Here is a 26,903-nt window from a genome sequence, read left to right on the forward strand (position 1 = left end):
TTGCATAGAGGCTGCAGTACAGCATTGTCCAGAATATCTCCAGGGCCTCCCTGGAAAGTTGCTGTGACGCTGCCTGAATAATCTGCGTATGAGAGAGGTTGCCACTGGGACTGCTTGGACGCCTGGCTATGCGCCTTGAATAAGGTCCTCCGCAAGCTGTCCCTTCTCCACCTCAGATGGGCAATTTCAGCCAAAGTCCTTGGGGTGCACTTGCTCGGAGGCCTACCACTTTTGTATGGCCGAGGAGGTGTACATTCTAAAATAGGAATTACATGGTTTAGGAAAAGAAACAAGTACCATAATGAATGTACTTTACATTGCCCTCAGATGGTACTTTTCCATTGGGTATCCAGCATACCAAGGACAGTTTGTGCATAACTCAATGAAGACGTGTACAATCCTATATGGCACGCCTAAATATTGAGGGATCTTAGAGACATGTAGAGACAACAACAATCTGTAGTAGTAGAACAAAGCTGATAAAATAAGCCAAGTTGTAAACCTATTTGAATATCAGATACCAAAGGTGTGTTGATTGTGTCAATGAAGCTTTACAGCAAACATTAACGTGAACCTGCTTTGAGTAGACCACAGAGCTGCTTCCAAATTTCATCTTACTGCATGAAAAGTATACAAGTCAGATGTGAGCTTTGGTCTCATTTGCTACACAGGCGATTACTTTGCATAGGAAAACTTCATGGTTTGGGGTACGACCTGTTGTAAAAATGCATACTAGAAAGTAGAAATTTGTGATAAATGTAGGAGCCACTGTTTGGTTTGGAACACCATCATGTCATCGACTCTTATTATTTGGACTCAGTTGTTATGAGACAATCATTTAGTCACTGTCTTGGGTCTGCTACTTGACAGTTCTGTAAACTTCCACTCACATGTAAAAAATATTATCAGCCCTGCTATGCATAAACTTATTATCTCACTTAGTTAATCTATCTTGGCTCTTTTGGTAGTATTTACTCTTCTGAGTAGTAGCTCCATTCTTGAATTTGCATCTGCTGCAGGGACAGTTTGCATAACACCTTGCAAACAATGCCTCATCTCAGTGTGTACACATTCGTCACCTTCGAAGTACTGCATAGCAATACACAAAATACGGATGGAACATCATGGAAATAATATTTCATCGACGAGTTTATAGCCTTAGTTGCTCATGCGCCATAAAAACCCGAATCATCATCATCATCATCGACGAGCTTCCATGTAGAAGCTACACATAATCAGGTAACAACAAATATCATTAGCATTGAATATGTACCCTACTTCCAGCGATGAGGTGTCAGATGCCTACTGGGAGGAAAGAGAGAGAAAGAGGTTGAGGATGGGTAAACAGCAATGTGAGACCAGAGCTGCAAATTTTTCCTTATCACTAATGTTTATATCTGTTGCTACACACTATGTACACTTTTGTCCAATATTTGCTGTCACTATATTTTTAACATATTACATTACGTTTCAGTTTAATTATGTATTGAGATGCACCAGTCAGAAGATCCTATGGTGGTTTTTGGCCACAGTGGCATAACTAAAATTATTATTGCTGTTATCTGCTGAAACATAAATATGCATACTTTTGATCGTTTTAAGGAACGCAGAAGTTAGTTCCATGAGAAAGTAAGGATTTTCACAGCACAGTTATGCAAGTGCTCATTAATAGTATGATGTGCATGGACCTGATATTTAACTTTGTGGGACCCATGCCTGCCGCGACATGTTTACCACCTTCGGAGCCCCAGACTCGCTCGCATCAACCGCGCATGGGAAAAGCCACAAAACTGGTTTACTCACGACCAACCTCGTTTATTTGCCGACATCCTGGACAACTCCGCCAGCGCAGTGGAACGGGTTATCTCCCCAGGGCTGCGTGGCAGCAACTCCCCGCTTCCCTGCTGCGCCCGCGCTTCAATCCCCGCGAACCAACAAACAACTAGTGCCCCCAAGGTGCTACATCCACAGGGCTACCAGCGCCCCCACAACTTGAATGTGAGAGTAGTCTGATACATTTATGCAAGTGAACACACATGTAATGTGCTGGCCATCCAGTGGTGAAGTAGCACTCTCAGGGTAGCCATGGGGGGTAACCCATCAAAGAAAGCTATCAGGAATGCACCTGTTCAGGGGCCAACAAGTATAAGGCCTCTCACAGAGGAGCCAGAGGGTGTTGGAACCTGTGGGGCGGGTGTTGTGTGCCTGCCGGGCCACAGCTGTGACTCTGTGGAAAAGAGGGCCACAAACATGGCTGTCAAAAGCAAACATTTGTCAGGTTCTGCGTGGTTCCGTAGGTTCTCCAACGTTATTTATTCCGTCTGGTTCAGCAACATGCCCGAAAATACACAGTCAAGGCGACTAATAGCAACAAAATGGGTACACAGCACGATACACATTCATAAAAACAGTCCCACAGGCTACCTTCAAACGTCGCGGCTGCCCGCCGCCCAAGAGTCCTGTCTTCCGCCTTTTCCCGTCTCTTCACGCCACCCTCACGCCATCTCTCTGCGCCCTCCGAAGCTCCGTCTTTCCTCACAACTCCCCACCCTCAAGCTGTGACGTATCGTAACGGACACCTATGTGCCAGTGCTATTGGCTCCACGACGCAGGATGTAACGTTTCAGATGCTTGACATGGAAACGTCCAATAGGCTGATCACCAACGAGGAGACCATAAATATTGTTCCCACCTATTCACCACGGTTGCAGGACAGTCCCATGATTTGGACAGTCATGAAGTGATACCCTTTGCTTGGTCAGAGATGATGTGACCGATACAATATGTTGTCACCAACGTTGAATGATGCCTGTCCTCGTGAGGTGTCGTAGTAATGCTTCCTCTGCGTAACCTGGTTCTCCATCTCGACTCGTGCTCTGTTGAATCGCTCCTCAACTGCACCTCTTGGGTGACCTGGGCATAGTCCAACTGGCAAAAGTGGGTCTCCCAGTGCACGTGGCATCTGGGTGAGAACCAAAGAATATGGTGCAGGTCCTGTGGATCGGTTCTTGGCTGACCGCAATGCAAAAAGAAGTTCTGGTAGATGTTCATCCCACCTTCTGTGATTTCCTTCAATGTAGCTCTTCATCATGGTTTTAAGCGTCTGATTATAACGCTCCGTTTGATTGGCTTGGGGGTGATAGAGGGGTGTGAAGTACTGCTGTACACCCCACATGTGACACAAGCGCTTGAGCTGAGGTTGCATGCTTGCAAAATTTTGCCTCATCTCTGCTCACTTCTCTTGTGCTCCCTTTGCATTTCCAGAATGCTCCATCCATCTCCCTGTTGCCAGATATGCTAGGAGTGACAGGGCACTGGAACGGCTTGTCACATTTTCACACAGTTGAATATTTTACTCCTACGCAGTCACAGTGATACCACTGCATGCACGTGTCGCACTGTACCCATGTGCGGTGCTTTTCTTTGTTCTCACAGATGATACACTCCTCATCCTCCATGTGGCTGCATTTCAAGCAGCCACCGACAGTGGTGTGAAAGATGTGGTGGCGCATCTTTATGGTGTCGCATGCTCAGAGTCCCTGTCCACATCTGTTGCCTGCAGCCACCTATACTGTCATGCCTGGCAGCTTGCATGATGGAGGTCGCTCCTGAGGGCGTGGCACGCATCTACTGCGTACCTTGTGAATGTGCTTGCATAAGGGGTTTACATCATTACAGTTGCAAGAATGCATGTGTGCACAGATGTCAGTGCACACAGTGCTCGAGCAACGCTGGTAACAAAGGTCCTCTGTACACGGCCCAACGTCCTCGTGTGCCACTACTTCATAGTGGTCACTCCCTGTTTGGGATTCCACGCACCACGCAGAATGACCTATTCTAGTGACATCATCATCAGGAATTTGCATTCCCCGTTTGTGGCATGCATTATCTCTCCTTCCTGGGCCTCCACGTTGTTGTGGGAGGTCAGATACTAAATGCCTCATGTGCTCATGATACCAATCCCGTTCAACATCCAGTAGTGCTGCAACCAGCCTTTCAATTCTTACGTTGGTTTTCCTCTCGAAGTACTTTCACTTCAGCACACTGTGGAAGCTCTCTGTGTGATTATTCATGTCCGTGCAAGTGTGTGGTTACATCCTCTGGCACATAGCCCACTCGTCTACTCTGCTTAGGTATTCACACTCAAAGTAGTTGGCAGAGTTTTCGTCCACTTGCCGCACATCGTGGAGAAACGACATAGAAAGTTCCGCAAACTTTTCTTCATTTTTTTCTCGCAAGAGAACATCTAGCAGTCTCAAGATTTCACCTTTTGTACCTTTGCTCTTGTGCTTCCTTGCTGTGACATTCAGCTTTCTGTGCCATGCATTTTTAATGTGGTAGTGGCACAAAATGTGCTTTATTTCCTGACCCTTGAAAGCACTTCTGAGTGCCTTCATGTAGCTGCGCTCATCGTCAGTCATCACGGCATTGAAGACAAGACTTGGGCACTTCCTTTTCAGAGCGGCAAAAAACATGCCCGTAGTTTTTGTTGTCATTCTGTTGCTACTAAGATATGAGCTATGGGGTATCCTCTTCCCCGCTCGTCAAGTACAACAACGTTTACCAGGTGAAATTTGTACATATGGGTTCCATGTGTGTAATCCATGCACACAATGGGGATTGGCACAACTCATCAGAATGTCTCGCTGTTCGTTTGACATTCCCAGTAGGAACAGGTCCCTGTTACGTGAATGGAACTTCACTTACTTGATGCCACAGATATCAGCTGTATCATTCCCTTGTGCTTTATACAGGATGATGGGATTGTGGTCCTGCTGACTGAAGAACTTTACTGAGAGGGCAAGTGACTGTGCATCTTCTCGATGTCACTGCGCTGCAAGGCGTGCATGGTACGCAGCCTGGTTAATCTGTTTCTGTGTTATGTACACACGTCTGTCACGGCTTCATACAGGCTGCCTGGACCCCAGTGATGACACCGACAGAGTCACTTTCTTGAACACCACTCTTGAAGGAACTCATACAGCAGTTTGAGTTTTTATCCACCTTTGTACCCCACGTGATTGGCGCAGGTGTTCCCTGTTTGTATCACTCAGTTTGTGACTGTGTGTCACAATGTACTTAACTCTAATGCCATGTCTTGTCACATTCTTGTCTAATGTCTTGTCACATTCATCTTGGATATGCATGGGATGCCACTAGCAACTGTTCCTTTTACATTCCTGCGCATTGTTTTTCGCTCAGTCACACAAGCTTGTGTCTGTCAGACATAATGCAGGTAACGTACCTGTGGCTTATGCCCTTCTGAGGCCTGTGCTGTGGCAGACTGCCTCAGGAAAGCGGCACGCACCTCTAAGGCTTGTGTTAGGGAAGAGTGCTTCAGGGAAGCAGTATGCCCTTTTGAAGCATAAAGCTCCAGGCAAGCGGCGTGCCCATCTGAAGCACGAGGCTCCAGGCAACCAGCGTGCCCATCTGAAGCATGAGGCTCCAGGCAAGTGGTGTGCCCATCTGAAGCATCAGGCTCCAGGCAAGCAGCGTGCCCATCTGAAGCATCAGGCTCCAGGCAAGCAGCGTGCCCATCTGAAGCACGAGGCTCCAGGCAAGCGACGTGCCCACCTGAAGCATCAGGCTCCAGGCAAGCGGCGTGCCCATCTGAAGCACGAGGCTCCAGGCAAGCGGCGTGCCCATCTGAAGCATGAGGCTCCAGGCAAGCGGCGTGCCCATCTGAAGCATGAGGCTCCAGGCAAGCGGCGTGCCCATCTGAAGCACGAGGCTCCAGGCAAGCGGCGTGCCCATCTGAAGCACGAGGCTCCAGGCAAGCGGCGTGCCCATCTGCAGCACGAGGCTCCAGGCAAGCGGCGTGCCCATCTGCAGCACGAGGCTCCAGGCAAGCGGCGTGCCCATCTGCAGCACAAGGCTCCAGGCAAGCGGCGTGCCCATCTGAAGCACGAGACTTCAGGCAAGCGGCGTGCCCATCTGAAGCATGGGGCATCAGGCAAGCTGTGTGTCCCTCCGAAGCACGTTTTGTAGTACGCTGCTTCCGGTAAGCACTATTCCTTTTGGTGTCATGTTTCTTTATGGACTGCTTAACGTAGGCATAACCACACTTATCTTCCTTGCTTTCCTTCCATTTCTCGAAGGCTGCAAGGCTATCAAAGTGGTGGGTTTCGGTTTTTACGCTCAACTTATGACAACGCAAGGCATGTTCTGCCAGCCTGCTTGCATGGTAGAATTTCATATTGCATTCCGATACTGTACATTGCCACTTTCCCACCTTACTGTGTTCTTTCCTTTTGCAGACTCTGTTGAGATGTCTCTGAAGATTGTGCTTAGAGGCAAACTTGCCTTGGCAGCGTGGACAATTGTTCAGTCACATTCTGGGCAATCAAACGTCTGAAACTAGAGCTTATTTCAATGCAAAGTGTTTGATCACAGAGAAGAAAACAGACATTAATTCCAGAACTTTGACAGAGTAACTTTATTGCACCTTTACTGCTCCCTTTTCAGCACCTCTGAATCTCCCAGAGCTTCTGTGCCAGCTCCAGCAGTATCTGAAAAGAAAGAATCAAGTGATCTCATAATCTGGAATTGTGAGACTGCGCAACAGCTAATGCAAAGCACATTTCTCTGTCGTTTGTGCAGGAGTGCAAGCTCAGGTTGACCCATGCAACCATGTTTGATGAATGTGTTCCAAAACTAATTAGTTCCTGCTGCATAAAGATAACCATTTTAACATCACCCAGATCATATAAATACCTAGGTCTTCTGGCACACCCTCACATGGGTGACTCCATAGGTCGGCGAATTCACTCATGATGTCCATCACAGACATCATTCACCATCACATCACTCAGAATGATGTGATGTTGAGTGATGGGCAATGATGTTATGTGATGTTGAATGATGGGCAATGACGTGATGTGATGTTGAGTTTGATGTTGAATGATTCAATGATGTGATGTTGAATGATTCAATGATGTGATGTTGAATGATGGGTAATGATGTAATGTGAATTTGAATTTTATGTTGAATTATGAGCAATGATGTGATGGTGAGTTTGATGTTGATCTATGTGCGAAGATGAGATATTGAATTTGAAAACCCTTTGATGGGTTTTTCAAGTTGAAATCTGCGGTGTAGGGTGTGGGGTTGACATCAGTCGTGGGTGGGTGGGTGGATGGGTGCATACAACTGCCCATAGAAGTATGCATTGCAAGTATGCATTACTAGACATGAATATGGTACCCCATTTTCAGCGTACCTGTTCTCGTGCCCTGTGATAATCTGAGCTTAATGGTAGTGGCGGGAAGGCTTTCTAATTGAACAGCATTATCTTCACACACTGGTAAGAAATTTTTACAACTAGAAAATTTTCCCCGTAATAGATGCAAGTTTAGAGCAAACATAATTAACACGATCATCCCAGAAAAGCGACTCTTAAAAAGAAACGCCAAGAAACTTGACCTTATCCACAATCTCTACCCCCTGGTTACATATTTCCAAAGGTACCAAATCGAGATCCTTGTTGTCAATGCGCCATTAAACTCCCAATCATCATCATCATCACCAAAGCGATATGTTCCTGGTGTTTCCTGGTCTAAACATGATTGCCTTACTTTACTTGGCTTTTTACGAATCATATTACGTTTTATACGTCCTACGCCTAGGTGCAGTTATTTATCCAGACCCTCACTACACCTGCCTAAAAAAACTCATAAAATTTTGCAGTTGAACCTCTATAGTATAACGAATTTGTAAATGCTCTTTCTTTTGATAAATAGAGAAATTCGTTAAATGGAACACGCAAAGTGAAACAAAGATGGCCGCCGCCACTACCTGCGACGCACGTACTGCAGAACGCCATTTGTCATAAAACAGGTATCAAGCTAAGAAGGGCACAAAATATCAAGCTTTATTCATCACAGAACGCTCGATAATACGTAACTTGTGTACAATATCGCACTGAGTGTCCACAACTTTCGTAATTCCGGATGACCTCTACAGCTTTCTCCTGTGCACTCGCGTATCGACGTTTCTTGGTTGATTCACTTGCACTCATGACGTCGGGGAAAGAACGAGAGTACACCCCCGTTGAATGCTGAAAAGAACAAGAAATGGGTACATATCACGTAGACGTCTGCGCCGATGGAACTTTGAACAGCAGCGGCATCATGCCCATTTTACCACCGTCAGCGGCGCGAACAAAAACAAGTAAACAACGGCACAAAACTGCAACCTACTGTCATGGCCATCAGCAACAGCAAATTAGACTTCAGGAAAAGCCAGCAATGCGTGTTTTCTTGTCCGAAAACAGGTACGAAAAGCCCTCAGCCTCTTCAGGCCCTCGCGCCGATTTCTAAACGGCGTCGGCGCACCGAAAATTGCTGGCAGCGCACATACGCACATGTCTACACGCTCGTGCCCACAGCACGTGACAACCGAAAACTCGCGTGAGGACAACGGAGAGGGGAAAGTTTCTCCTTCCCCTCTTCTTGGTGGTGAAGGGGAAAGACACGTGCAGAAGGCTTTCGTTGCCCAGAGACTTCGTTAAATAGAGGAGAACAAACGAATGTATTTCGTGAAATCAAGCGCAAAAATACATTGGCGTCTACGGGGACGCATACGTGCAACAGAAATTCTTTATTAAACAGAGGAGTTGGTTAAATTGACGTTTGTTATTGAGAGGTTCAACTGTATTACACTATTTTGTCAAAGAATGGTGGTGTCCGCATCTTGTTACCTTACACACCCCCAGGCACGAGATTCTAGGTAAACGACTGCTTAAGTGGGCGGGAGGGAGCACATAAATTGATAAGGCATAATAAGTCAGGACCGTAGAAAGTATGATGACAACCTTATTTGGTGATAGTGAATGGTGATCGAGTGTCATCACCAGGGAAAGTGGAAAGTGTGTCTAAATGTGTGGAAGTACTGTGTATTATTTTGTACAACAAAATACCATCTCTGAGTTGCCTGCAATGTGAAGGTGTTGATAACCCACATTTCATTCCAACATGTTGAAGTATGTGCTGGTGCCATTGTGTCTTATCATACAGGGTAGATGAATCAAACTTGTTTGACTGAACTTGTTTATGCAGGGCTGGACAGAGAAACGATGGGCCCCGTGGGTGACTCTGCATGTGTCCTGGAGGGGCACCCCTCCTTACGTCTGCTGGTGCTGTATAACTATCAGGTTCTGAGTTGCGTGGGTGCCGGCCCTGGGTTTGCAGTGCTACAGGTGACTGAAGAGAATTGAATAATGCAAATGACAACAGGAACAAATAGGTGAAACAAACAAGAGCATTGGTAAAAAGTATTTGTATTCCTGGAGACGATACCGCACTTCTGCAATATTGGTTATGTGCGGATCATAAAAGTCAAAAGTGAGCGTTGTCGTTGCGTCACAAAACTCCCAATCATCATCATCATCAAAAGTCGGCAAGCTATCAAGAACAACACCAAGATCCCTCATGGTTCCTGGATGCAAGGGGACGTGAATAAACCATATGATTTCTTTTCCTAGAAGAAGATGTATAATAAGTCTTCGGAGCATGGAGCTTAGAGCACGCTCCAAGAACACATCCAAGATGAAAGATGTCCTTTCTATGTGTTCCAGCCTCAGAACATCAATTCCCATCACGTATCCAATATGTATTGGCTTTCTCTGTCACAGAGAAATTAAGCGTTAGATTTTGATCACAACATTGTATTCCAAATGATGAAAGATAGAAGTCACTGAAAAGGTTGGCCAGCTGTAGGACTCGAACCCACATCTGCTGATTACCGGTCCAGGGCTCTACCAAATTGAGCTAAGCTAACACACCTCCAGAGCGACTTCCAAAGGTGCATCATATGAAGGGACAAACGAACCACTCTCTCACTCATCCCACTTTCACATGTTTTCTCACTCACACACATTCATACAACAGGATCGGGCAGTGCAGGATATATACATTTCCTTCAGTGTTAGCCACATTTTGTGACACTTTTTCCTGTTATAACATTTCCGGGTGTGACTTGAGTTCAAATGGTACGAAAAAAAAAAAAAAAAAAAGATAAAAGGGTGATTCTATCTCAACTCGGGCAGGGTGGTCCGGACACCATCACAGATTTCCTTTGAAAAAATATATGTTGTACCGCAACACACATGCACAGAGGAGCAATAAATATTTTGGCTCTATGTGCTGTGGTCCGTGAGTAAAAAAATCTGAAAGAAATTGACTCGGCGGCGGAGCTTTCTGACGAAGCGACTGACATTTTATTCCTCGCCAGTGGACGGTCTCAAACTATAGATTTTTTTTTGCGCTATATATCAGGTACAACGGCTTTCAGCCTGCGTAAACAGCACGGGTCAGTTCTGTTTTAATCTTCAATTAAAAATCGCCAAAGTTGCCCCAAAAGTTCAAATTTTGGTCGTATTTGTCTCTACGCTGTACTACTCCTATGCAAGCAAACGAGATATATGAAGTACCGGCGTGTAGGTTGAAGCGTGCTCTTTAAATTGATATCAAATTTGCATGTCTGCACCTAGCCCCCTTTTGGTGAGACGGTGTAGAGTACAGCTATGGTCTCAAAAATTTGGTTTTTTGGACTCTCGTTTCTCAAAAACCCCATCTCCGATTTCCTTTATATTTCGTCGTTAAGACCAGATTATGACCTACATGTTTCTGCGAAACGGAAGGTTCCCTTTCAGCACAATTCAGGGTAGCACGCAACAAATTGGGAATGCCTTGGACTACGACACCATCAAGATATAACAATCGCGTGCACTAAAACAGAACTCTACACTCTTTTAGCACTGAGTCCTCATGAACTGCTTTATTTGTATACAGTATCTTCCAGAAAAACGACAATACAGATCACGTAACCCCGGCGTCGGGAACTTGGCGCCCCCATCGCCCGGCAGCAGCCGCAGTAGCCCCCTCCTGCACTCACCGGTGGGTCGCCGCAGGAGGGAGACCCCCACGTATAGCTGTGCGTGGCTTTCCCGTGTCTGGGGAAACGGGGATCCTGGCAGTTGAGTGGACTCGGAGGTTGTTTAGGACCCTTCGGGGCCCCTCCGGGAAAACAACACACTGCTTTGGCCTCTGCTTCCCATAGTCGGGTGGTCCTGGAAGGCCCGGCCAGGACTATTCAGCTAGTCGCCATCTACTTTTCACTACTTTTTCTTTCTGCACTCTCCTCTCTTCTCCTTTCTTATTTCACCTTCTTTGGCGGCAAGGGTCAACCGTGTGCAGTTCTTTCACCTCTTGCGAAGCTGCACTTGGGTATAGTGCGAACGTACCTGTTATCGCGTGGAGCGCGATCCTGTGGTTGGGTTCCGTGGTGGACGACAGGGCATTTGCACAGAACATTGTGTATTATTTTATGGCATCACGTAACCCCAAAAGAAACGATCGGGACCGAAAACGGTTCCGCACCGAAGGACGAGTAGTGGATTTTTTAGAAACACCTGCGGAAACGTGGTTTCCAAAGTTTTTGATAATTCATGCTGAAAATGACACTGGTACTTTAGGCAAGTTATCACCATTTGTGACAGCCAAAGTTATCGAACAAGCAATAGGGAAGTCGTATCAGGCCAGGAAACTTCGTACAGGGGATATCCAGATTGAGGTTCAAACCAAGCAGCAGAGTACAGCTTTAGAGTCACTGAAACAGATTGGCGATATACCTGTGACGGTAACGCCTCACAGAACACTAAACACAGTGAAGGGCGTGATCTCCCAAGACGAGCTGCTGGACTGTTCAGAGTCTGAGATTGAGGACGGTTTGACGGAAGAGGGTGTTGTTTCTGCAAAAAGAATAACCATGCGCAGAGAGGGCAAAGAGATTCCCACTAAACATGTAATCCTTTCCTTCAGGCGTCACACGCTCCCATCGACCATAAAAGCCGGCTATCTCAACTGTCACGTTAGACCTTTCATTCCCAACCCGAAGCGCTGTTTCAAATGCCAGCGCTTTGGGCATAGCTCGCAGACTTGTCGGGGACAGTCGACATGCCCGAAATGCTCTGGAAAGGATCATATGTCAGAAACCTGTCAGAATGACTTCAAATGTGTGAACTGCCAGGGTGGGCACCCAGTATATTCCAGGTCCTGCCCTCGATGGCAAGACGAAAAACAAGTCCTCAAGATTAGAACGGAACAGAACATCTCATACAAAGCAGCTAAGGCCCAACTAGAGTTCCAGAAGAAAGGTTCTTTCTCTGAGGTGGTGCGCAGGGGAGTGGCGCCCCTCAGAGTGTCCGTGGAGACCCAAACCGTTGGGCCTCCACTCCACGCTCCCCAACAAAAGGAGAAGGACATGGAAATGTCCCCTCCTCCAGTATCTGCTGCCAGCCAAGTGGCTGGTAGTACTAACGAGGTGGCAACAGCTTCCGTAGAGGCTGCTGGCAACCTCTCCATCTGGGAGGACAGCACTCAGTGCTCGCCTCTAAATGCAAGCCATAGTATGGACGTCGACGACGATGACTGCTCGTCGCAGAAGTCGTCGTCAAGTCTTCCTTCTTTTTCCCAGGCTATGGAGAAAAGGGAAAAGGGCAGAGGCAGGGGTACAAAACCCAAAGATCAGCAAAAGGTACCTGCACCTAGAGTACAGCCCCCTTAACCACAATAGAAACATGAGAAGACAGTCAATGTCCGCACACATCCGAGGTACTGTTCAGTGTTATGCACTTCTCTTTCTTTTGCCCGTCCTTTTCCCTGCTATGGACCAGGTTATCTGGCAGTGGAATTGCCGAGGATTCTATTCCAATTTAGAAGATATTAAGGACATTCTAGACAAGAATAACACTATTTGTGCATGCCTACAAGAAACCTATCTGAGTGCACAAAACATGAATCCCCTCAGGCACTATAACATGTTTAGGAAAGACCGCATGAACAACGCACGAACAGCTGGCGGTGTGGCTGTGATCGTACCACGGTCACTTCCGGCTAAAGAAATATCTGTTGCAAGTGAACTAGAATCTGTTGCAGTCCAAATCTGTCTAAACAAACTTGTAACTGTCTGTTCTGTGTACCTCCCTCCTTCAGAAAGAATAGTACAAGCGGACATTGAGAAAGTATTAGAGCAACTCCCACCTCCTTTCATTGTCTTGGGAGACTTTCATGCACACAACTATCTTTGGGGGAGCTCTAAAGTCGATAGTCGGGGGAAAATGTTAGAGAGGATCTTACTTGCTCGACCCATATGTCTTCTTAACACAGGTTCACCAACATACCTCCATACAGCCACACAATCTTGCTCCGCCATTGACTTGTCCTTTTGCAGCCCATCGCTGTTCCCAGACATTGCGTGGGCAGCGATGACAAATCCGATGGGCAGTGATCACTTCCCAGTGAAGTTGACGTATGTTTCAAGTACAAGCACAATAGCAACACGTCAGCCTCGCTGGAAGCTCCGAGAAGCCAACTGGAGTTTATTCAAAGAACAATCAGAGTTCACTCCAGTATCTTTTAATGGAATGTCGATCGACGACACCAATAATTTTATTACCAATGTTATGTTGGAAGCTGCTGTTCAGAGTATCCCGCAGACCTCCTCCCGTCTACCAAGGCATCCAAAGCCGTGGTGGACAAAGGACTGTGAGGACACACGGAAGCAACAAAATCGCGCTTGGGGTGTCTTTCGTAGGTATCCCACAGCACAGAACCTCTTAACTTTCAAAAAGGCACGTGCTAAGGCAAGGTGGACACGGCGCCAGGCCAAACGGTCCTCCTGGCGCAATTTTGTCTCGTCTTTAACGCACAAGACCCCATCAAAGATAGTGTGGGACAGAATCAGAAAGATCAAAGGAGAGTACAGAAGTTTTTCTGTCCCTCTGCTTGAGGTAAATGGAATTCCATGCCAGAGCCTAAATGAACAAGCTGATGTATTGGGTCAGCACTTTCACAATATATCAAATTCCTCCCATTACACAGACAAATTCTTAAGTGTCAAGCGACGTGAAGAACAGCGAACTGTCACAACAACGGGAGATAACCAACCTTTCACTGCCCATGAGCTCCTGCAGGCACTATCATCAGTAAATGTTAGTGCTCCGGGCCCAGATCGAATCACCTACTCCATGCTTGTCCATTTATCAGAAAAATCCAAAGAAGGTTTGCTCAAGTTTTTCAATGACGTCTGGGGTAGTGGGCAAATGCCGTCAGCATGGAAGGTCGCTAGAGTAATTCCTCTCCTGAAACCAGGAAAGGACCCATCAAACCCTACAAGCTATAGGCCCATTGCTCTCACTAGTTGTATTGGAAAAACTTTTGAGAGAATGGTCAATAACAGGCTGGTGTATTACCTCGAAGTGAATAACTGCCTAGACAATAATCAATGCGGTTTTCGAGCTGCGCATTCTACTACAGACCATCTTGTCCGCTTGGAAACCGCAATCAGAGAGGCATTTGTCAGGCGGAGTCACTGTGTCTCGGTATTTTTTGATCTAGAAAAAGCGTATGATACTGCATGGCGGTATGGTATCATACGAGATTTGCATTCCTTAGGCATAAGAGGCCGACTTTTACGTTGTGTCGTCAATTTTCTTCACGGGAGAACCTTCAGGGTACAGTTGGGTTCCACCCTGTCAAGGCCATTTGTTCAGGAAAACGGAGTACCTCAGGGTTCAGTTCTCAGTGTGACTCTTTTTATTGTGAAAATGAATTCAATAGCTACCGCAATTCCTCCTTCTGTGTCTTACTCGCTGTACGTCGACGATGTGCAAATCTCCTACTCCTCGACAAATTTGAATACATGTGAGAGGCAGCTCCAGCTAACGATAAACAGACTTGTCGGATGGGCTGACCAAAATGGATTTAAATTCTCCCCAGAAAAGACTGTGTGTGTCCTATTTTCCAGAAAAAGAGGACTACTTCCAAGCCCAACACTGTCCATCAATGGTCGGGACCTTGCAGTCCAGGACGAACACAAATTCCTGGGAATGGTCTTTGACAAAAAACTCACTTTCTTGCCACACATCAAAGAACTGAAGACAAAATGTATGAAATCGTTGGCTTTGATGAGTTATATCACACAAAACCTGGGGAGCAGACAGAGATATGCTGCACAAAATATACATCTCAGTAATTAGGTCCAAGATGGACTAGGTTCTGTAGTATATGGTTCCGCTCGACCGTCTGTCCTTAAATTAATTGACCCTATACATCATCAAGGGCTACGGTTAGCTCTTGGAGCTTTCCGAACCTCACCAGTGGAGAGTTTGTACGTAGAGTGCAACAGATGGTCTTTGGAGAGACGTCGTTGCTACCTCAGTATTCTCTACGCCCTTAAGATTAGAAGCTATCATCAACACCCTGCATTGTCTTGTGTCCAGGGCACACAGTTTTGTCGACTTTTCATAAGTAGATCATCAGTTGTACGTCCGTTCAGCATGAGGGTATCACACTATCAAGAACTGTATGATTTCTCTTGTCGGGATTCCTGGATCTTAGAATCCGGACTGGAAGTTCCCCGTGGCAGCCAAAACCTGGCTACAATTATTCCCTAACAAAGTATGACAAGAAGGCTACTTTGCCCCTGGTTTTTCAACAGGAGTTTGAGGAATTGAAACACTCCTTTGGGGATCACGTGGAAATATACACAGATGGATCACGAACCTCTAGCAGCGTTTCGTGTGCCATGGTCTCTGCAGCAGTGACAAGGTCGCATCGCCTAAATCCAGTCGCATCTATTTTTACGGCCGAAGTGTACGCAATTATCTTAGCCCTCAATTTTATCTTGCAAACTAGCATTAGATCTGCTGTAATCTACACAGATTCTCTGAGCTGTCTACACGCCCTGCACAGTCTGCAGAGAACCAAGAATCTGTTGGTTAAGAGAGCGCTTTCCTTGGTAAGTAGAGTCATAAATAGAGGTTACAGACTAACGTTTTGCTGGGTGCCCAGCCATATGGGTATCCCAGGAAACGAGCAGGCAGATCGAGCTGCTTCAGCAGCCCTTACCTTAGACATCAGTCCATTTGACATGCCCTTTCACGACTTCAGACGGGTGCTAAAATGCGCCATTAACGCAAAATGGCAAGAATTCTGGGATTCACAAACTTCACCTGATAAAGCCACACATCAGTCATCACACGCACACATTGGAACACCGCATCTGTGATGTCCTGTGGCACAGGCTCAGAATTGGACACACTTACCTATCACACGGCTTTCTACTTCGTGGGGAGGAACCGCCACAGTGCACTCTCTGCGATGAGCCCATTTCTATTGTACATATTTTGATATCGTGTCCAAAACACGAACCTCATCGAAATCGTCACTTTACTGAGTGCTACAAGTACTTTTTACCTCTTCACCCAACTCTTCTGCTGGGTGATGAGCCTTTTGTTCCTTTCGAGAACATTTTGAGTTTCTTGAGAGATATAGGAATGCTTAGGAACTTGTAACTTTTAGCTAAATTTTTTATATCCACTTCTATGTCTAGATTTGCTTCTCTCTCTTAATTCCATCATTTTTACTTTTACTTCTAAGTTGAGTCATTTACAACCATAGTTTTTGGCGCTCTATGGCCTCAGTCGCTTTTGCGCCAAAAACATCCAATTATCATCATCATCATCAACAGATCACGTAACTCGTGAGGTATAACCTGGCTGGACGCCACCGTTAATGTTCATTTTCTACTCTAGCTGTTCCTCGGGAACTCTGGACATCTTGACAGTGACGCGTCCATCTCCTTCTCCTTTTTTCGTTCACATGTGGCAAGACTGGACTCTGACGGCCACCCGCACTGTCTTCCATTCTCCCTTTTTTGAGGCCCGGTACGTTTCTAGGGAACTTGCTTCTAAAAACAAAATAGTTGTACTCTTGATTTTTTGGCTTAGTTTGGCTACCATAGCACCGCATAGTCGGCAAAGTACACGCGATTCATACTGTACTTAATGTTCATGTTCGAAACACAAGCCACCGACTCAGAACGTCGCTGAACTTCACATGCACAGTACTGAGATTCGACTGTGGGAAAAACTGGTTCGAAAGACTCAAAGTATATTGCGAGCACACGATTTGCTGTAGGCCTGCATCCTGAGCTCTGTCATTCAAGGAGATGTCTGCAACAGCAGACACCAATAATCCTGTTAACTCTCTGGTGTGGTTCTCCCGAACGAGATGTATATCGTGTGCTCCACACACCACGTTTGTTGCTCGCTATTCCGAGTTGTGTTGAGACGGAACCTTCTATTTTGCAAACACATGTAGGCCATAGCCTGTGCTATATAACTACAAAATATGAAGGAAATAGGAGATGGGGCTTTTGAGAAACGTGAGTCCAAAAACCCAATTTTTTAGAGCATAGCTGTACTCTACACCGTCTCGCTGAAAGGGGGCAAGGTACAAACATGCAAATTTGATATCAATTTAAAGAGCCCCGGCGTCGGGAACTTGGCGCCCCCCAGCAGCCGCAGTAGCCCCCTCCTGCACTGACGGTTGTGCGTGGCTGTCCCGTGTCTGGGGAAAGGGGGATCCTGGCGATTGAGTGGACCCGTAGGTTATTTGGGACCTTTCGGGGCCCCTCTAGGAAAGCAACACACCGCTTTGGCCCCTGCTTTCCATAGACTGGTGGTCCTGGAAGGCCCGGCCAGGACTATTCAGCTAGTCGCCATCTCCCCTTTCCTTACTTTATCTTTTCATCTCCTCCTCCTCCCTCTCTTTCCTTACTCACCTTCTTTGGCGGCAAGGGTCAACCTTGGGCAGTTCTTTCAATCTCTCATTGAAGCTGGACTTGGGTATAGTGCAGAGACAAGTGTTAGGGTGCAGGGCACACTCCCTCAGTTGGGCTCGATGGTGGGCGACACATCTGCTGCACTGAACATCCCTGTATCTTTTTATGGATAATATCAACTCCAAAAAAACTGATCGGCACCTAAAATGGAGCCGCACCGAGGAAAGACCATTGAATTTTTTTGATATAAGTTGTCCAGAACCTTGGTTTGCCAAGTTCCTGATTATCCACCCTGATAATGAAACAAAACCTGTGTCTAAAGTATCTCCATTTACAGTCGCAAAGTCACTTGAACAGGTGATAGGAAAGGCTTTTCAGGCAAAGAAATTGAGTACAGGGGACATCCAGGTCGAAGTAAACAACAAGAAACAAAGTACAACACTCCTGTCACTAAAGAATATTGGAGAGATACCAGTGACCATCACAGCACACCGTACACTGAACACTGGTAAAGGAGTCATGTCAGAAGTTGATCTAATCAAGTGCACTGAATCAGAGGTTGAAGAAGGGTTGAAAGACCAAGGTGTTGTCTCCGCCAAACGAATAGTCATGCGAAGAGATGGCAAGGAAATCGCCACAAAACATATTGTCCTTTCTTTTAAACTCCACACACTTCCTTCAAGCATCAAAGCCGGTTATGTGAACTGTCATGTCAGACCATTTATTCCTAATCCTCGCCGTTGTTTCAAGTGCCAGCGTTTTGGCCACCGTTCTCAAGTGTGTCGAGGACACCTGGTGTGTCCCAAATGTGCAGGAAAAGAACACGCTCCTGAGTCATGCACTAATGACTTCCATTGCGCAAACTGTGACGGCGGCCATCCATTATATTCTCGGGCCTGTCCACATTGGAGAGAGGAAAAACAGATACCGAAAATCAAGACAGAACAGAAGATATCTTACAATGCAGCAAGAGCACAGCTCGACTTTCACAAAAAAGGCAGCTTTTCCGACGTGGTGTGCAGGGGAGTGGCACCACTGAGGAAGTCTGTGGAGACGCAGACCTGTTTTCCGGGTCCTGAGCCTCCACTCGACACTCCCCAACAGAAAGCTGGAGACACTCAGGTGTCCCCTGCTGTAACGGAGGCCAGCCGTCCAACTGGCCACAAAGAAGCCGCCACGACCTGCTCAAAGGTCGATGGCGCACAGTCAATTGGGGACGGGGGCGTTAAAGCCACCTCCCAAAAGGGCTTACAAAGCATGGGGGTAGATGATGACGACAGAATGTCTCAAAAGTCATCATCAAGCCTCCCTGATACACAAGGTAAAGAAAAAAGGGAGAAAAAGCCAGTGACCTCTCTGAATTTTTTTCTCTGCAAGCACTAGGATTTCAAGGTCCGGACTTGTGACGTTCTTCATAATAAAGATTTGGTCATAACATAAAATTATTATTGAAATCGATGACCCCATCGGGACCGGCTTGCCTGAATTGAAATGAAATCACCCCACTCAGATAACATAATCGAGGGCTGCCCTGGATAGGTCATGTCAGCATTCGATTAGCTCCTCATTCATCTAGCAACATAAACGGTTAGTTGATGCTGGATACCCTGACGACCTTATTGTGGGAATTGTAGAGTGGCTCTTGCCATGTATCCTTGGAATTGAAAAAAGAAAGGAAGGTAGACCCCCAGGGAGACCAGTTGTACTACCATACGTTCACCGTGTAACACACAATATTAAAAAGGTTGCTAACAGATATTTTGTTCCCACGGTCTTTTCAGCACCAAATAATAGTTGTCTGTGCGCCATAAAAACCGGTATCAGCAGCAGCAGCAGCACCAAATAAGCTAGGTGGCCTTTGCTCCTATCGAAAGAAAAATGATCTGGCTAGAGTGTGCGATATCAAGCACACTCAGAGGTTTATTCCTTGTATAACCGGTGTGGTATATTCAATCCCACTCTCATATAAAAAAGTGTAAGACAGACAGGTAGATGTGTTAATATTAGATTACAAGAGCACCAGTGTACCTTAAAAGGTATGCCTTCGGGAAACTTAGCGGTTCACTGTAGCAGATGTGGATGTAAACCTGACTTTGGAAGCACCACTATTTTGGGGAAATCTAGATTGCAGACTACTCCATATTTGATAATGGAGATAACTGATCAATTTGTTTTTATTACTTGTGTCCTTGAACCTGTGAGATCTGTAGTGCTGTTTGTGATTTCTTTTCTTTATGGCCTACATTTTGTGTCAGTGAAGTTGGAAGTGACGCTTGTCCTGTCTGTTCCTCCGTCCCTTTGTCTTTTGCGTCGTGTTTACTTCATTATGCTGTAAACTTAGCTAATAACACAAATTCTGAGTTCGCATATGAGTATCATTTGCAGTATAAATACCTGGCTTAGTGTTGCTTAATGACATCGGTAAGGGAGGATCTCTCACCATACGTGGTTGAATGTGCTGGCTGAGCCTCTGAGAGCATTGACCTTTTGGCCAGTTCAAATGTTGGATAGCTCTGTATGTGGCTCATGACCGCGTTAGTCAGTGTTGTTGCATAGTCTGTGCAACACAAGAGGGTTTGTAGTTATGCTTCCAATGCATCAGTGTTCTTTGCAATAATCACATGCTTTGAGCATGTATATCTTACTGTGTGTGGCATTTTCCTTCAGTGGAACAGCACCTTGGAAGGTTTCAGCCGGTACTTATTTGTGCCATCCTCTGTCAGCTGCAAGCGGTCCACATTTTCGTTGTAATGCAAGACAGCTAGTTGAGTTCTGACAAAAAAAAAAAGGAATGCATATAGCTTTTCATTTAACCTTGTGGGCTTCTTTCTCTGTGATATCAAAGTGTTCAAGTATATCACCTTGCACGCATCCCAGCATCTGAGAAGCTGTTGTTGCTGCGCCATAAAAACTCTAATCATCATCGTCATCATGAGAAGCTGTTTATTTTTGGCACAAAATGAAGAAGAACGCTGTGAAACGCTTCCAAGCCGAATGTCTGGTCTGTTGATGACAGCTTAGGAACATCCTTGAGCAGTGTAGGAGCCATCAAGATGTCATGCAACCGCGCGTCGGTCTCACTGTCTGGAATTATGTGTCATGAAAGCTCACATCATTCTTGGTACATTTTCAATTCCTTACCTTCCTTCAGCCACTCCCTTGGTGAGGACACTGGACCATGGTAGCACACAGGGTAAAGAGGGTCTTCATGTACTGTTGGGGACATGGTTGTCTAAAATCTCCAGCCCGCGGCGGAACGATCCCCTATCGGCGATGTCGCGCACGAACTTCCCGAGGGGAGGCCGCGCTGGACTGCTCTCCCTAGCAGACGGCGCTGAGAATGCGATGGTACTCTCTCCCGACAGGTGGCGCTGCATGGCCTTACCTCGGAGACTGTAATGGTATAGTTCCTTCGTGCGCGACATCGCCGATAGGGGACTGCTCGGCCACGGGCTGGAGATTTTAGACAACCGTGTCCCCAACAGTACATGGATGTCAACAACGTGATTCATTACTGACACCCATTTTGCCAGGCAGAGATCCCCGTCATCAGCGCCCGTTTTGAGGCACGCCGGGCAATACTTTCGATCCACAGCTGCACCACTTGGTGCTTTGCCTTGCGACCGAGAGCAAGAAGTTTTTTCTTGATGCCTGATGTAAACAAAAATGTAACAATAAACTGCAAGCTTTATGTTCACTGTGATTTCACCTTTGACAACATGCTTTGTAGTCGCTGCGCCATAAAAACTCTAATCATCATGATTGACAACATGCCACACATCAAATCGATGCATTATGTGGCGGCACAAATCACGCATCATGGCTTTGATTCCCGTGTGGCGATCTGTGACAAGTGGCTCGACCACCATATCGTGCGCCTCGAGGAATGCCAGACACCTCTGTAGCCCATGCTTTTCCATTGCATTACTACTGCTTGCCACCTCTGTTACCTAGTAGTTAAAAGTAGTGCAAAGGAAACAACTGCAACAAACTGCGTTAGCCGCAGTGGCTAGCGTTACAACAACGGTAAAACTAACTGGCTGTTAAAGTTACAACAACGGTAACACTAACTGGCTGTTAAAGTTACAATAACAATAACGGCAACCGCCTGTTGCAGTTACAACAACGTTAACACTAACTGGCTGTTAAATTTCCAACAACGGAAACCGCTTGTTCCGACAACAGTAACGGCATCCGCAACAACCGCCGCAAACAAGCGATCGTCAGTGCATCGTTTGTAAAAATAGGCGAGAGGGGCGGATGACATCGATACCATTTCTGTTTCGTCGCAGCATTTTCTAACCCAGAACTTCAAAGTGAATGATCGTCGTTGTAAAGTTGCTATACAAAAAGGTTCCTCCCCCCTCCCGTAGGCGTTGCCATTCTGGAAGTCTGCTTCACCTAACTCCTGGGTGCATGTGGGTGAAGCCAACTTTACGAAACGTCCACTATTTCCGTTGACTGATTTTTCTTCCTTATGTTGTCTTTTTAAGTGCAATATATCATAGAAACATTCATGGTTAGGCTGGGTGTTTGTGAGGTTAGATTGGATTAGGTTTGTCGCCTGCCTTTGCTAGTGCCAATATTTCATTTAACCTACCCAACCCAACCTTACGTTACACGTTCCTTTATTATATTTAATCTAAAAAGAAAAAAGAAAAGACAACACGTCTCGTAAAGTTGAGCACTACGGTGGTCACCACTCAGCTATGTAAAAAAAAACCAAGCTGCTATTTTTCCACTGCGAACAGGGGTATCATGATTGCAGTCTGCTGACAGTGTATCAGCAAGATAAGCCTTGCAAGCCTCCTGTCACGTGTTGCTCACAGTTTGTTGCCCCAAATACTTATACGCACCTATGAGCCACAACAACAACAAAAATAATTTTACTGCATGCATGCAGAATGCACTACACAAGTTTGAACTGAAATGAATGTGGCATGAGTATGGTATGAAATGAATGAACAGCACAACCTTTATGTACAGGACACAAATATGTACATGAGCTATATACAGCATACAGCATATATGGCATATTGAATATGCATCCATGCAGAATATGTAATGCAGTTATATACATATATATAGAATGCACCTTCAAACGTGAGAGACCCCGGCGTCGGGAACTTGGCGCCCCCATCGCCCGGCAGCAGCCGCAGTAGCCCCCTCCTGCACTCACGGTTGGGTCGCCGCAGGAGGGAGACCCCCACGTATAGCTGTGCGTGGCTTTCCCGTGTCTGGGGAAAGGGGGATCCTGGCGGTTGAGTGGACCCGGAGGTTGTTTAGGACCCTTCGGGGCCCCTCCGGGAAAGCAACACACCGCTTTGGCCCCTGCTTCCCATAGTCGGGTGGTCCTGGAAGACCCGGCCAGGATTATTCAGCTAGTCGCCATCTCCCCCTTCATTACTTTTTCTTTCTCCACTCCTTCACTATCTTCCTTTTCCTCTTTTCACCTTCTTTGGCGGCAAGGGTCAACCTTGGGCAGTCCTTTCACTCTCCAGAAGCTGCACTAGGGTATAGTGCAGAGGCAGGCGTTAGCGTGTGGGACACGTTCCCTTGTTGGGCTCCATGGTGGGCGACGCACCACTGCACTGAACCACAACATTTCTTTTATGGATTCTTCAAACTCAAAAAAACATGATCGGTACCGAAAGCGGCACCGCACCGATGTACTAGCAACACAATCACTGGACCTCACACCAGAACCATGGTTTGCAAAGGTCCTGATCATCCATGGAGAAAACGAGTCTAAGCCCCTGAGCAAAGTATCACCATTTGTGATCGCGAAGGAACTGGAAAAAGCCATAGGGAAGTCCTACTCCGCGAAAAAGTTGACTACAGGAGACTTGCAGATCGATGTCCAGACACGACAGCAAAGCTCGACTCTGCTTTCCCTGAACAGAATTGCTGACGTACCTGTTACAGTTTCGAGGCATCGTACGCTGAACATAGTGAAGGGCGTGATATCTGAGCATGAACTTCTTGATTGTTCAGATGCTGAAATCGAAGAAGGTCTAAAGGATGAAGGTGTTGTGACAGCGCGGCGAATAACTATGCGTCGAGACGGTAAGGAGATTTCCACTAAACACATTGTCCTTTCATTTCAATTACATAAGCTTCCCACTACCATTAAAGCAGGGTACATCAACTGTCACGTCCGGCCATATATCCCAAATCCGCGGAGGTGCTTTAAGTGCCAACGTTTTGGCCACGGCTCGCAGGTCTGTCGTGGACAGGCCACCTGCCCGAAATGCGCAGGCACGGATCACGCTGCAGAGACCTGTGAGAAGGATGTCAGATGTGCAAACTGTAAAGGTAATCATCCTGTCTACTCTCGCTCCTGTCCACGGTGGAAGGAAGAGAAAGACATACTGAAGGTCAAAGTGACACAGAATCTTTCGTACAGAGATGCAAAAGCGCAGGTTGAGTTTTCAAAAAAGGGAACCTTCTCCGAAGTGGTGCGCAGGGGAGTAGCACCACTGAGGAAATCTGTAGAGACCCTGACTTCTGGGTCTCTACCCCACACTCCCCCCACACAAGAAAAGCCTGCGGAGAGCTTGCTTCCGCTGGTACCAGCTGCTCAGGGGGTAGCCGGGAAGTAGCGGCCACAACCTCTACGGAGGTTGATGGCGAGCTGTCAGTTTGGGACGGGCTCACAGGGGGCTCATCCCAGGCTGCCACACACACGATGGATGTTGACGACGATGACTGCATGTCGCAGAAATCATCGTCAAGCCTTCCCCCCAATCCTTCCCCATGGAAGGAACAGAGAACGAAAAAAGGAGGCCGAGGCAGGGGTAGTATGTCCCTAGGGAAACATAAGCCCCCAAGGGTTACACCTCCCACATAATGTACAGTCTCTCTTTGTTGCTATTTATCACTACTTTCTTTATGGGACAGGTAATCCTTCACTGGAATTGTCGAGGCCTCTTTTCAAATATAAATGACATTCACGACCTTTTTGAAAAATACAATGCAGTCTGTTTTTGCTTACAAGAGACATATCTGAATGAACAAAGTGTAAACCCATTTCGCAGACACAATGTTTTCAGAAAGGATCGTATTAACACCACACGTACATCTGGAGGTGTGGCTGTGGTCCTTCCACTATCCACACCTGCAAAACAGATCCCACTCGTGACACATTTGGAAGCAGTAGCTGTCCAGGTATGCCTGGACAGGGTCATTACGATATGTTCACTGTACCTGCCCCCTTCAGTGGTAATAGAACAGAGAGATTTGGAACAGCTCTGTGACCAACTTCCTCAGCCATACCTAATTCTAGGTGACCTGAATGCCCACAATCCCTTGTGGGGCAGTTCAAAGGTAGATAGCCGGGGAAAAATGGTAGAAAGGTTATTCCTTTCACGACCAGTCTGTCTACTAAACACAGGATTACATACATATATAAACTCCTCAACACAAAGTTTTTCATCCTTAGACATATCTCTTAGTAGTCCTTCCATTTATAATTGTATTGACTGGACCGTTGAACAGAACCCTCGTGGGAGTGACCACTTCCCCGTAGTCCTGACAATTCGTGGTTCCACAAACACTTTTCTTACACGACCACCACGATGGAAACTGTCCAAGGCTGACTGGAACTTGTTCCAAAAGGAAGCCAGTCTTGTGGCATCATCCTTAGCTGGTAGGTCTGTTGAAGATGCAAACCGTTTTGTCACCGGGATAATTATAAATGCTGCTGAGCGATCTATCCCGCAGACATCTGGCCGTCTCCCCAAGCGTCCCAAACCTTGGTGGACAGATGAATGCGGGAAAACGCGGAAAGATCAAAATCGAGCGTGGGGTATCTTTCGTAGGTACCCGACTCCAGACAACCTGATCCAATTTAAGAGAGCTCGAGCGAAAGCTAAGTGGACAAGAAAAGAAGCTAAACGTGCATCGTGGAAGAGCTTCTTGTCATCTTTGAACAGCAACACTTCTTCTAAAGTGGTTTGGGACAGAGTTAGAAAAATTAAGGGCGATTACACAGGATTCACAATACCACTCTTACAAGTTAATGGAGTACCTTGCAAAAACATGAGTGAACAGGCCAATGTCCTTGGCGAGCACTTCCAAAACGTCTCCAGTTCGTCACATTACAGTAAAGACTTCATAAAAATTAAGAAAAGTGCTGAAAAAGCAACAATTCAAAGCAGTGGAGGTGACAGGTGCCTCTACAACATGCCTTTCACAATGATTGAACTCTTGAAAGCTCTGTCAATAACAAAGCAAACATCACCTGGACCAGATCGTATAACATATTCCATGCTCCAGCATTTGTCTAAAACTTCCCAAGAAGCACTACTATATTTCTTCAATTTAATTTGGCAAGAAGGGCACCTTCCTTCCAATTGGAAGACTGCAACAATCATACCGCTTTTGAAGCCAGGGAAAGAAGCTTCAAACCCAACAAGCTACAGGCCTGTAGCACTCACGAGTTGCTTAGGAAAGACATTCGAACGAATGGTGAACAGCCGCCTCGTGTATTACCTAGAACAACATAACCTGCTTGACAGATACCAGTGTGGATTCCGGGCTGGCTGTTCTACCACTGATCATCTTGTTCGTCTGGAAACTACTATTCGCGAAGCCTTCGTTAAAAAACAACTCTGTGTATCAATCTTTTTTTACCTAGAAAAGGCATATGACACGACTTGGCGATACGGCATATTGCTTGATCTCAAATCGTGCGGAATACGCGGCCGCCTTTTCCAGTGTATTTCGGACTTCCTCACTGGAAGAACGTTTAGGGTGCGACTCGGTACAACTCTTTCCCGCCCGTTTGTACAAGAGAATGGCGTACCGCAGGGATGTGTGCTGAGTGTCACCCTGTTTCTTCTCAAAATGAACTCTGTTGCCAAAGCGTTACCCGCGACTATCACATACTCAATCTATGTCGACGATTTACAGATTTCATGTTCATCCTCTAACTTAGCCACATGCGAAAGACAGTTGCAACTTGCCATTAACAAACTGAGTAAATGGTCCACTGAGAACGGCTTCAAGTTTTCAGGAGACAAAACTGTGTGCGTGCCCTTTTCAAGGCGGAGAGGGGTGCTTCCTGATCCATCTCTTCATATGAACGGGATATCTCTGGCAGTCAGGCCGGAACACAAATTCTTGGGTCTCATTTTTGATAGGAAACTCACTTTCTTGCCACATATAAGTAACCTGAAAGTGAAATGTACAAAATCTTTGGATCTGTTAAAAGTCCTCTCGCACAGGTCTTGGGGAGCAGATCAACAGACTCTTCACCGTATTTTCACCTCTGTTGT

At 46.3% G+C, this 26,903-nt stretch overlaps 2 long non-coding RNA genes across 2 annotated transcripts; one reads left to right on the forward strand and one right to left on the reverse strand.

Moving 5' to 3' along the window:
- The first annotated feature begins 5,624 nt into the window (after window positions 1-5,624).
- LOC135378516 (uncharacterized) lies at window positions 5,625-6,829 on the forward strand. The gene is made up of 3 exons (XR_010418428.1): window positions 5,625-6,001; window positions 6,099-6,184; window positions 6,258-6,829. It is a non-coding gene; the product is annotated as an uncharacterized LOC135378516 (long non-coding RNA).
- A 1,019-nt stretch (window positions 6,830-7,848) lies between these two features.
- Window positions 7,849-8,618, reverse strand: LOC135378515 (uncharacterized). Its single transcript, XR_010418427.1, has 2 exons — window positions 8,199-8,618; window positions 7,849-8,056 (listed from the first exon to the last, which is right to left on the reverse strand). It is a non-coding gene; the product is annotated as an uncharacterized LOC135378515 (long non-coding RNA).
- Between the last annotated feature and the right edge of the window lie 18,285 nt (window positions 8,619-26,903).

Source organism: Ornithodoros turicata, chromosome 1, assembly GCF_037126465.1.
Source record: "Ornithodoros turicata isolate Travis chromosome 1, ASM3712646v1, whole genome shotgun sequence".
Taxonomy (NCBI): Eukaryota; Metazoa; Arthropoda; class Arachnida; order Ixodida; family Argasidae; genus Ornithodoros; species Ornithodoros turicata.